Source organism: Bidens hawaiensis, unplaced genomic scaffold, assembly GCF_021521415.1.
Source record: "Bidens hawaiensis isolate Kalapana, Puna unplaced genomic scaffold, B.hawaiensis_p1.1 tig00036823_1, whole genome shotgun sequence".
NCBI classification, from domain to species: domain Eukaryota; kingdom Viridiplantae; phylum Streptophyta; class Magnoliopsida; order Asterales; family Asteraceae; genus Bidens; species Bidens hawaiensis.
Genome location: NW_027505443.1, coordinates 156,093 through 166,953, shown reverse-complemented (window position 1 = coordinate 166,953; position 10,861 = coordinate 156,093). Strand labels below are relative to the sequence as shown.

General features: G+C 29.6%; 1 long non-coding RNA gene across 1 annotated transcript; it reads left to right on the top strand.

The window, feature by feature from the left end:
* Positions 1-1,809: 1,809 nt before the first annotated feature.
* On the top strand, positions 1,810-2,286 carry LOC143613215 (uncharacterized). Its single transcript, XR_013150073.1, has 3 exons — positions 1,810-1,883; positions 1,984-2,054; positions 2,147-2,286. It is a non-coding gene; the product is annotated as an uncharacterized LOC143613215 (long non-coding RNA).
* Positions 2,287-10,861: the final 8,575 nt, after the last annotated feature.

Here is a 10,861-nt window from a genome sequence, read left to right as displayed (position 1 = left end):
CAAACTATGACACTTATAATGGGACGGTGGGAGTATATTAATTTGCAACTTATGTACAAGTCGTTTTTGCATAGTTTTATAGTTAGGATTGTAAACCGTTGCTTTAGAGTTGTTCATTTGGTTCACTTGGTTGTATTTTTTCCTATGGTTTCTATGTCTTCCACGTATTGTTTTCTCTTTACACGCGTCCATCTTCCAATCTTCCATCACATAAACAAAATTACGTAAGCTTTCCAAACACACCACCGGTTCTTCAAACATTTGATTTCTCTCCACCGTTGTTGTGCGATGTTTGCTCCGGTGACGATCTACCTTCCAGATTCTGCTGTTGCCGGGTGTGGTTCCGATGAAGACTTACCTCGATTTCTTCTGTTGTCGGGTTCCGTTTGGGAACCATAGGCGACGGTGGTCGAGTTGTGTCTTTCCGGTTGCCAACGCCGACGAAGATATTGAGTAGGTGTTCGTTTACTTATTCTCGATTTCTTCTGTTGCCGGGTTTCGTTTCGAACCATAGGCGACGGTGGTCGGGTTGTGTTTCTCCGGTTGCCAATGGCGACAGAGACTTTGAGTAGTTGCTGGAATCGAAAACAATTAATGGTTGTAAGGTCTTTCATACTTTCTAAACAAAAATAGCACACATGCTATCTTACTTTCTTATTTACGGTGATTCTGATGTGATCTTACTTTTTCTAAGATGATTCTGAACTACACTAAATTAGTAATGATCCATTAGCAAGATCAACAACTATCTTACAAGTATTCAGTTATTTGTTTAAAGTGTACTTAACAAAAAAAAGGTACAGGAACAGAGGAAGTGATGGTTGTTCAAATTGTGTTGCCTCTCAGTTATCAACATGTTGGTCTTGCTTTCATTATTGTGTCTTCATGTTCTATCTATAATCTAATTCAATACTTTATGTTGATTGGAAATTGGATTGCTATAGCTTACTATAAAGGCTATGATGATCAGTTTAATCTAAGGGTACATCGATGGGGGCAAGGATCTGGATGGTATGGTGATGAACTATGCAACCATGATTTTGCAGCCATTCTGAGCTCCTATTTATAGATCTGAGCCTCTACGATTGGCATTCAGCTGCTCATCATACAAAAACAAAAAAAATATACTAAAACACCCTAAAAAGATGGTCAATTAGATGACATTGCATAGATCCATGGTCGTGACTTTCTTGGTTAATAGATGAACAAAAAAATATACTAAAACACCCTGAAAAGATGGTCAATTGGATGACATTGCATAGATCCATGGTCGTGACAATCTTGGTTAATAGATGGTTGGGGAGATGTGCCTATCTTGGTTGATGGATATTTTGCTATTGATATTTGTGTTGGGAGTCTGGCTGTCTTTGTTTGGCACAATGTTAATGCTTCGAAACTTAATTCAATGATTAAATCAGTTGCTCCGGCTTTGATATGTGAAGGTGTGTGGACACTGTTACTATGATTACTGGGTTTGTATGTAGTTTTCGGTGCTCATTAATGTGGCCTTAGCCTAATAATTGCACCTATTGAGATCAGTTTATGGCTATGATGATGGTTCGGTTTTTTAGCCGTCATACCGACCTGAGCCTTGGGTTAACAATTTTATATGCTTTTTTTATAAATTCTGAGTGTTTACTTTTTAATTGTGTCATCAGATTCGTTTATGGTTGTGATGATGATTCTCACTTTGGCGTGGCAACTTATGTTGCAGCCGGTGTGAACCTAAGCCTATTGTGGTTACGCCTTATGAGATTTGTTTTATGGCTATGATGATATCGCTGTCTTGAGCTATTTTTAGGGTCATGCTGCAGCAACGCACAGCAGTTGGAATAGCCTCAACACTGCATATCAGTTTAAAGTTCACACAATCCTCACACATGGTATATGTTATTTTCATCTAATATTTTTATTTCTCTCCACATGGTATGTGTTATTTTCATTTAATATTTTTTTCCAGAGTTCCAAATGCATTTATGATAGTTATTTGAGTTGCTCAAAGACACTATTATCATCAAATTTGGACGAATGTTGTAATGAGACGATAGGCTGTAGTAAGTATTTCTATGATTCGCTTTTTCCTTTAATTATGAATATTTTTGTTTTGCTTAGTTTTAATGCTTCGTTGTTATGGATTTGTATGCAGATGAACAAAGTGGACAACGCAAGAGAGTGCAAAAGGATGGTTAATTACTATATTAATTATGTGAAAGATGTATTCCATCTTTTACTCCACCTGAGACTCGACTGTATTATAGACAAACCCGCACGTGCGCGGGTTATAGAACCTAGTTATTGTTTAATATATAACAAACTGATAATTAAATGATAATTTTAATGCTATGTATAATGCACTTAATGATATCATTTATTAAAGTAAATACTTACTCAGTGTTACAATATCTTTTTGCATTTGAATGTGTAACTGATAACAATGAGGACTGAATGTTATTCCATATATATTTTTATATGTATAAGAGGTAGCAAGAAGTATGCGGTGTATGTAAGTTCCATTCCAAATGACAATCTTTCTTATGTTTCTGATCCTTACTTCAGGTTAGCCAAGCCTCATTGTTATATATTTTCATGTGATCCGCTAAAGTATTTTATAGAGTAGTTTTCATTTATTTTATTAGTTCCAGGTATGAACTTTCCGCAAGCTGCAAGGGCCGATTGTTCATGTCATAGTGATGCAGATTGTGTAGGGATTGGTTGCCCAAGGCATCATCCAGCTTTGTGCATGTTGTGTTCTTGTTTTTGCGCAGGAGCAAAAACAATACATGTTGATTCTGATATATACACAAATACCGAAAAAGAAAAAGTTGATCAAATGTTGCACTTAAGTTTTGTATATCAGATCCATGATGCTCGACCAAGATCGATGTATGCATGAAAATTAACAAAAAAATTAAATTGACTAATAACATTTTCATAGTGTTTGGTTTTCTTTTACTTATCTTTTTTCTTTTCACTAAGACAACGGCTAGTTGACAGCCAAAAGTCAAAACTGAACTATAATGATAATGCTAGTTTTTAATAAAAATCGTGTCATTCATGTGAAGATCTAAATCTATAATTTTTCAATTTAAAAATCGATGTAGCAAAGGGATAAAAACAAATGCTAAAGGTAGAAATTATGCTTGATAAATTCCGTTTGATAATACCTCTTGCGTTGAAAGAAAAACAATTGTTTGATTGGAAGCACTCAAGGAAAGATTACGAGCACTATAATTACATATAATTAATTTTGAATTCAGGCTTTTAATTTTAAAATAGTTTTAATTTGTGATTTTCTTGGTCAGGTGTTTTTGAGTTTGCACTTTGGGTTCAACGATAATACGAATTTATTGAGTATTTTTTATGTATTTATCTATGTATTTTGAGAGTTAAAAAACATAATTGAAGAATAACTATAACGTCTTGAAATGATAAGTGCGTAAAATTTCTTTCTAAATTAAAACTATTCGTTTGAAAAAGGGTGTTTATGTAGCAATCTTACTAATTTATTAAACCAATACAATTATGTCATATGTCATTCTACTAGGTTGTCCACCTAGGCCTCCAAGTCACCAAATTTCCATTCTAAGAGTTTCTATTTTGCTGCCATGTGTCATCTTAACCACAAAACTCAAAAAAAAAACACGCACCATTTTTCATAACCCACAAACAATCCAACCAGTCATTTTTCTCTCTAATCTCTATACGAATATACTAAACCTAATTCGCCGCTACTATTAAACTGTAATTCCGGCCGTCGTATACCGACTTCTCCATTATTCACCATGTTATTCTTCACTTCCATATGTGGAAAGGTCTCAAATCGTTTGGATTCCGTTCAATTCATCGTTTGTCATAAGAGATGTGATAAGGTTTTTTTTGCCTCAATTGATGATTCGTATAACAAATGGATTCTCCGATGAACATATTAAAGATAATTAACAGACGATTTTTGCACATTGAGATCGTTAATTATTATAATAAGATCCGATGAATATATTTCGGTCAATTTGTTTTGTTATAATATCCAATGACTATATTCCGGCTACTTTGTTATAAACATATTTTTATGTTTAATGATATTTTCCGGCCAATTTGTTATTTTTTTCTTTAGTCAACATTCATAATTGAATTTTCGTCAAAATTCTTAATTGTTTTCCGGCTACTTTGTAATTTATGTTTATTTTTCGACCAATTTCCGTCCAATTTTAGATTTTTTTCCGGCCAATTTAATATATAATTTAAATTTAAGTTACATATTAAATTATAATATTCATCTTCCAAATATATTTTATTCTATAATTTATTAAAAGAGTTGAGTTATAATAAGAAGATTAGTTTTCCTAGAAAGGATAGGAAATAATCTTGTCTATTCATTTGAGAATTGAATGGTTGAGATTAGATTAGAGAGATCATCAAGTGTAAAACAAAGGTAAGGGCATAATAGGGATAACACATTTGTTGACTTTCTCTCTCCACATGCAAGGCACATGTCAAATTCCCCCATCATTTTAAAACGTCCATAACTTTTTTATACGACATTTTTTTTCAAAACAATTTCACCATAAAAACGAGTGTTTTTTTATCTTTTATATGAGTACCATATTGCTTTATAAAAAAATCGTGGGTTTTTGCAAGGTGTGTTTTACCAATTGTATTTTATAACATTGTGTTATACAATTGTGTTTTATTTTTTCATAGTGTTTTTTGCATTGTGTTATTTAATTGTATTTTCATTGTGTTTTTATTTTCATAGTGTTTTTTCCATTGTGTATTTTACGTTGTGTCTTTTTCATTGTGTTTTTCATAGTGATTTATTTTCCGGCGTAATTTCCAAAAACTTTTCCGACAAGGTGGTGGCGGTGGGCGGTGGTGGTTGTAGGAGATGAGTGAAAATTTTTAAGTGGGTTTTAATTAAGTGGGTTTTTGAAATTAAATTAAGTGGGTTTCAATATTAAGGTAGTAGACTAAAACCTCATTCTTAGCATTCTTAGGAAAACCAAACTTCTTATTTGATCCATTCTCTTTATTAAAAATATTAATGTACCTAACTAATTCCATTATTAGTTTACGTTTTGACTTAAATTTGAACTTCAAATTTATTAAAGGTTTGACTAAAATAACTACATTTAAGGAAATAATTTAATAATTAATCTTTTATTTTTATATAATATTTATGAATATTAAATAATACGGAGTAGTATATAATCATACAATCTAAATATACTTTTTTTGATAATCAAATTTTTATTTTTGGACATTATGATTTGAATACATCTGTTTGTATAATAATATTTTGGACATTCTAAATATACTTTTTTGATAATCAAATTTTTATTTCAGAAACAATATTTTATTTTTGGATATAATAATTTACAATAATCCGGTTGATTATATTCATACTTATTTTTAGAAAGTTTCTAACAATAATACGTTTAACATAATTATTATTCTCTACATTCTACTATATAATATGTAACACATAATCAATTTTCATAATCATATCCCTTTTATCCCATTCGTATTTTCTGCCATGTAAGCTTGTACACTTTTATTAATTGTGTTTAGTTTCCTGCCACTTTATTTAAATGTTTTATATTTTCATTTGAAGCATATGACAATGGAAGCTCAAACCTTTACCATGCTAAATGAAATTGATGTTCTCAAAACATCAACATCAACTCTTAAGGTTAGAGTTCTGAGGCTTTGGAGCATCAAAGATAACAAAAATGTCAACGAGGATTTTTTGATCGAGATGATTTTAATGGATGAAGATGTAAGTGTGTATATATTAATCTGTATATATGTTAGACTTTCAACTGTTTTTATCATTGAATAAATATTTATTTCTTTAATAACAGGAGAATCGAATCTAAGCCACCGTTTACAAACAGGATATCTTTCGTTTCAGAAGATTCTTGAAGGAAAGCTCTACTCTGACTATTGTTAATCCTAGCGTTGGTCTAAATGGATTAAACTACAGAGTGATTGATTCTCCCAACAAATTAGTGTTGGGACCAAACACTCATGTTAATCCATGTCAAGAGTTTGAAGGTCGCATGTTTGGATTTAAAATGATTTCATTTGAATCAGTAATCAATAAACAAATTTCTTTGAAATCCACAATTGGTATAATACTATATGTATTCAAAGAAATTATTTATTAATTGTAGCCTAAGATTTTCAATTGATGTTTTAGTTATTTTTTTTTAAGTTCTTTCTGTTAGATATAATTGGTCACGTGGTTCATGTCTTCAAGAGCAATGTTTCAAACGTCAAAGATAAGAACAAGCGTACAATGGAGTTATGTAATATAAGGTACCAGTATTTATAAATATTTTTTTATATAATTTAGTTAATATACTTTATCTTGATTTTGAACACTTCTTTTATTTCAGTGAAAATTGTGTGTATCTCACGCTATGGGATCATTATGCATCCGAGCTCTCTAAATATGTCGTTGATCATTTGGATGAACCGCATGCCATTATTGTTCTGCAGTTTGATAGGGTAATTATTGAAATATAAGGTAATTATTTTTATTGTTTTCAACTTTATTGAAATATAAGCATATCAAGTGAATCTAATTTTTCAGTCATTAATATTCAATTTTTGTAGAGAAAGTCTCTGTGTCCAATTCTTTTGGATCTAATGTTAGCCGTTTGTTCATAACGACTATTTATTTGAGATAGAAGAATACAAAAACAGGTATGTTATTTAGTTTTCTTTATTCTGTTTAGTACATATATTTTGTTATTTAAATTTTAGTCCTTTTATATTGAATTAAATGTGTAAATTTTAAATCTGTAGTTTGTTTGATTTGCTGAATGGCAATGATGTCGCTATTCGTAAACTGATTCCAGTGAAGATGCTCTCTTCTGTTGATGATGAGTTTTTGAAAGCTACAGATTTGTTTAACATTTGTGATATTTGTACCATTATATTTGTAAGTTAGTTATTAAATTCACTATTTGTACGATTATATTGCATAACTGCTTTTTAATTATTTGCAGCCTAAGAATATTATTATCATTGGTACAATTAAGGCCATATGTCCAGATACAGAGAGGTATTACATTGGCTGTAATACTTGTAACCGTAAACTCATGGAAAATAATGGTGAATGGGGAAATAAATATAAATGCAAAACCAAAAGATGCAATGTGTTAGGTGTTCTTCCTACACCTAGGTACTTAGTGAAAAGAAATTAAAATTTATTTTGACAAAATATACAATATTCTGTTTTGCTTGCTATTAACCTATTTTAAAAATTATGTAGATTCAAGATCAAGATATGGGTTCAAGATTCGACAGGAGTTGTGTCGTTGACTCTCTTTGATAGAGATGCTAGAATGCTGATCAACAAAACTGCAGCTAAATTGATTGATTCTCAAAAGCAGGTTTGTTTTCAATTACTATATTTTATTATTTATTATTGATCATTGTTATTATGTTGTTTATGAACAATTTGAAATATTAAGTTTTTTTTCCACTTATTTTATTACAGAATGAGGTTGAAAACGGTGGATTCCCTGATGAGTTGGATTGTCTTTTAGAAAAGAAATTTGCTTTTAAGGTCGATGTGGAAGATTATGGTATAAACAAGCTTACTGATGACACTATATTCTTACTGAATTATAGAAAAGGCAAAATGGTTGTTTGGTAATTATTTAATACTAAATTCATTTTATAGTTGATGTTATTCTATAAGTATTTTCATTAACAGATTTTATGGTTACACTTTTTATTTTAAGCAAACCGATTCTAATTTTGTTTCATTGGGAGCATCTATTTCAGAATTTCAATCATCCGGTTCAGTTTCTGTCAAGGTAAATATATTTGTTAAATATGATAACTGAAACTTATAAATATAGGTGACACAAAGATGTGTGGCATGATTTTGTGATGTTGATTACTTTGTTAATAGCATATTACGGATATTGGAGATAACCAAACTCCAAGTTCAAATGTTGATGGTCAGGATGTTGCAAATGAGGAAAAAGGAATGTCAATGTCTTCTGACGATAAACTTAAGAGAAAATTGGCTGAAGTTTTTGAAGTTGACGATCAAGCTAGCATGTCGGCCACTAAGTTTAAGTCAAAGACTATTGAAGAGATGGGGAACACCAGTTAATCATGTGATGTTGCAACTATTTTAACTCCTAAGTTGGAGAAGGATTCTAAGTGAGTGGTTCAACTTTGGTTTCTTGGATATTTGTTTTGGTTTTACATCTTAAGTATGTTTGGATATTTTATGTTTGGTTTTTTAAACATTGTTTTTTGGAGCGACTATCTCTGCTACTTAGTTGTTTTGAACGATTTATCCTTATTTGAATATTTAATTATATTTATGTTTGGAGTTATTTTTTCTTAATGATTGGTTCTTTGTTGTATATATAATCTATTAATAAGGACTCTATCATGCATTTTGAATGTGATACAAACATAATTTATATTCAAAATTAATTTTTATATACAATAACCTTAGATTTGTCTAATATGAAAATGGTTTTTGATTGATTATTTGTTTTATATATAATTTATTAATAAGGACTCTGCCACACATTTTGAATGTGACACAAACATAATTTATATTTCAAATTAATTTTTATTTACAATAACCTTAGATTTGTATAAAATAATAAAGGTTTTTGGTTAATATCTATAAATATATTATTTTGTGCTTTTTAAGTTTGGTTTTCGGTAAAACCTTGTTTATGTAATCATTTTATCACATTTTGTATAACAGACTTTTTATTTAATATTCTTGTTGCACTTTTTAAAATCTGACTTTAGTAACAAATAAATAGAGATTCTATTAGACATTTTACAAAAATATATTGTTTGTATATATATATATATATCTTTATTAGATATTTAAATTAGAGTTTAATTTGCTAAGAAATTACACCTTAAATATAATAATATATTTTTTAACAATATTATGTGTTTTAAAATTAGTAAGTTTTTAAAAAACATAATTTAAATCTTAGAAAAAAATAAGTATTTAATATTTAATTATATTTTAATTTGTCCATAATTTTATTTTATTTTAACATGATCCATTTGAATAAGCCCATTAATTTAGGCCCATAGATATCTTCTTTTATCAATTTTAAAATCAACGACTCTTCAATTATATTTATGTTAATTATCATAATAAATAATTTGTCTTCGATTTTTCAATAGTTTATGCCGGACAACGCGAACAAAGATTTAATCGACGATTTGCAGAACTTCAAATTGTTTCATATTTATCTCAATATATGGAAAATGTAAGTATTATTTTGTCAAATAATTTCATTCTGTTAATTGAAACCGCGCCTATGTTTTTAGCCCTAATTTAAAGTGATCGAAGATGTCACTAAACAGTCAAAATCTTTAATTTTGTTGTTTAGGTTTTAGTTATAACCCTAAGGCTGTTCAGTTAGTTCGTCTTCAACTTATTTAAACTTTATTTTAATCTCTGTGCATTCTTGAGGGTGTTAAGTGTAATATATTTATGATTAAACATCGATCATTGTTTTATCAGCTTGGTAGTATCAACTTATTGGTTGTTGATTGTTATGTTATTATTGTTATGTGTTAATGGATTTGTTTAATTAACATTTTGGCATACACATGTTTCTATTGGGCTTATTATTACATAAAAAAGTAAGATATCATTTAGTCATAATTTTATTGCGTAATATTTATTATTAATTTAGTTATAATTTTTTGACAAAACAGATTGTTATTCCTGCGGTTTGCATTTTCTATGATAATTCGAATGGACAGACGGTATGTATTTGTAAACTTGTAATTATACGGTATGTATTTTAGTGATGTTTTGTTTCTTGCATTATACGGTATGTCTTCGATTTTTCAATAGTTTATGCCGGATAACGCGAACAAAGATTTAATCGACGATTTGCAGAACTTCAAATTGTTTCATATTTATCTCAATATATGGAAAATGTAAGTATTATTTTGTCAAATAATTTCATTCTGTTAATTGAAACCGCGCCAATGTTTTTAGCCCTAATTTAAAGTGATCGAAGATGTCACTAAACAGTCAAAATCTTTAATTTTGTTGTTTAGGTTTTAGTTATAACCCTAAGGCTGTTCAGTTAGTTCGTCTTCAACTTATTTAAACTTTATTTTAATCTCTGTGCATTCTTGAGGGTGTTAAGTGTAATATATTTATGATTAAACATCGATCATTGTTTTATCAGCTTGGTAGTATCAACTTATTGGTTGTTGATTGTTATGTTATTATTGTTATGTGTTAATGGATTTGTTTAATTAACATTTTGGCATACACATGTTTCTATTGGGCTTATTATTACATAAAAAAGTAAGATATCATTTAGTCATAATTTTATTGCGTAATATTTATTATTAATTTAGTTATAATTTTTTGACAAAACAGATTGTTATTCCTGCGGTTTGCATTTTCTATGATAATTCGAATGGACAGACGGTATGTATTTGTAAACTTGTAATTATACGGTATGTATTTTAGTGATGTTTTGTTTCTTGCATTATACTGTAACTACCAAATCATATTTATTTACGGTACTTCCGACTGAGTTCTGTGAAAGAGTTTTTGAAGCAGGTGCTAATATGCACCCGGTTGTAGTGTATCACAAAGAAAAAGATTGGTTTATTCAAATTAATTTATAAACGGAAGTTTTGTTTTTCAAAATGGCTGGAATCAATTTGTTCAAGACAATCGTTTGATATTTGGAGATGTCTTGGTTTTTGCTCCCGTTAACGAAAATGAATGGACATTCGTTTACGTTAGAGATAATCCAGAATATAATGACATGGTTCTTGATGTTGTGGTTCGTTATCCCACTCTTAAATTTTAGTTGACAAATAT